This window comes from Tupaia chinensis, unplaced genomic scaffold (genome assembly GCF_000334495.1).
Source record: "Tupaia chinensis unplaced genomic scaffold, TupChi_1.0 Scaffold142780_1, whole genome shotgun sequence".
NCBI classification, from domain to species: domain Eukaryota; kingdom Metazoa; phylum Chordata; class Mammalia; order Scandentia; family Tupaiidae; genus Tupaia; species Tupaia belangeri.
Window position 1 is genome coordinate 490,371 of NW_006202626.1, and position 2,344 is coordinate 492,714.

Here is a 2,344-nt window from a genome sequence, read left to right on the forward strand (position 1 = left end):
AAGAGAGAATAAGAGAGGGAGAAATTTTCTAATATTATTCTTGTCCTTATACTTTGAAATCATAAAATAGAAAAAGCTAAAAGCACATCTAAGAAAATATAAATTCTGTCAACATTCTCTTATTTTGATCATTGAGGATTTTCGAAGCCAGTAGAAACTTCTAGACTCCACTTATAAATGCCAGAATACATGTAATGCTCTGATACATATGTAGACTGTTAGGCTTTCTGGCTTCTGTATCTACTTGATCCACTTATAAATGCCAGAATACATGTAATGCTCTGATACATATGTAGACTGTTAGGCTTTCTGGCTTCTGTATCTACTTGATATTGTTGCATTGCACCAACATTTCTCTACCGAGTAATTTAATTTTGAAGTATTAAAAAAAAGTTCAAGATTAGATGATTATTGTGATATGTATGAATTTTCTGACATCCTATATTTGCTGATATGATTACAGATATGATTGTAGCAGCTAATAACAATAGCAGCTAAAAAAAGAATTCCTAGACTATATGGGAGCTTGCATAATTAGTTTTATTGACCATTGTTGCCTTTTACTATAGATTGCTTTTAAAGAGTTGTAGTGAATGGTTGAGAATAGCAAAGATTTGCAGGATACACTTGATCAAATAAGGCTGACCTAAAAAAAGGAAAGAAAAGAAAAGAAAAGAAAAATAAATAGAATGGGAAGTGTATTTTATTCCCATTTTATTTCAGTTACAGGTGCCTAAGATCATTTCAAAGTGGCAAAGAAGTTGTAAAGATTGATAATGTTTGAAGAAATTAAATGTTTTAAAATTTTCAAATGGAAATAAAAGAATCCACTTACTATTAACAATAAGAAAGATAAGGACATAGAATGGAGAACAACAAAATTTCAATAGTAGTTATGAGTTGTTTTGAGTAGAGTTTCTCCTTTTCTTTGTGAAATTATCTATTGTAATTTTAATTGATATACAACAATTTAATGTATATATTAGGTACAGTGTGGTTTTTCAGTATAATGTATAGGGATCAAATCAGGGCAATAACTGTATCTACCATATCATACATTTGTCATTACTTTCTATAATGACTATATGTTCTCACTCATTAGTGGAAGCTAAAAGATTTGATCACATAGTAGTAGAGAGAAAAACAGTAAATACCAGAATCTAAAAAGGGGAGGGGTAGAAGAGGAAAGGAGAAAAAGAGAACTTGTTTTGAATATACAAGAATGCATGTAGATAAGTGAAATGAGTTCTAGAGTACTGTAGCATGGTAGAACAACTATAATTGGTAGCTATGAGATTTTACCCATAGAGCAGGATGGAAATCAAAACAGAAAAACGTCAAAGTTATACATACTGAGGCTAAGAAGAAACAAACAAACCACAAAAACCCCATAATATTGTAAAAACATGAACAGTCTTACATCTAGAGTGAAAAATTGAAAATCCAAGGTTCTTGAAGACAAAGTTATAGGAATATAGTTGCATATGATTTACTGAACCTGAGACTTGGTTTTCTTTGCTTTTCTTTTTTTTTTTTGAAATAATTTTATCTTTAATAATCTGACAGCAATTCAAAATTTAAAAAAAGTATTAAGCTTTTTCCTTTATGGGGGATGTGACCATGATTTCCTCATACTAGGATGATCAAAAGAGCTACAGAGACTGGTTTCCAAAGAGCCTGTGTGGTAAGAGAAAAGGCTTCCCGGTTCAGAGATTGAGGAGCTTGACTAGGGCAGTCTTCAAGGGTAGTAGGCAGCAGAAGAGACATGAAATATCAGAGACTCTAAGAGCACAGGCTGTGGCTTGGTCATGAGCACCTTGAAGCGTTTCTTGATAGTGATTCTGTGTCATGAATATCTGTAATCTGGGGAGAACTGTGCAGGATGAGCTGAGTATGTCTGCTGTCCCATTGGGTCAACTTTATTCAATGTATAAACCTGATCTCCCTGCTCTTTAAGGTAATAATGGAGAAACATGATGACCGCACTGCACCCAGGGGTTCCAATGCCTTCCACAAATCTGTCTGCCTGATCTCTGAGACTTAAGTTTTCTAAGAAAAATCAGGAAAGCACATTTCCAAATTGAAGAGGCAAGAAAATTTTTATGAAACAAAATAATAGAATTAAATAAACAATAATGAGAAAGCTTCATGTTAAGGCCAGAACATGTAAAAATTAGCACAATAATAACTGTAACTATGTAGTTTGGTTAATCTCATGACCAGAGAAATTAGATCTAAAATATTACTGATGTTGTACCAAATGAACTGCTGTCAATAGCCTTTTGTTCTCTCTTTATATATATATACCATAATTCAATTTAGAAAAGTCATTGTCATAGGAATC

At 32.5% G+C, this 2,344-nt stretch overlaps 1 pseudogene; it reads right to left on the bottom strand.

Annotated features, from left to right (window-relative positions):
• Positions 1 to 1,738: 1,738 nt before the first annotated feature.
• On the bottom strand, positions 1,739 to 1,975 carry LOC102499296 (H/ACA ribonucleoprotein complex subunit 3 pseudogene; annotated as a pseudogene).
• Positions 1,976 to 2,344: the final 369 nt, after the last annotated feature.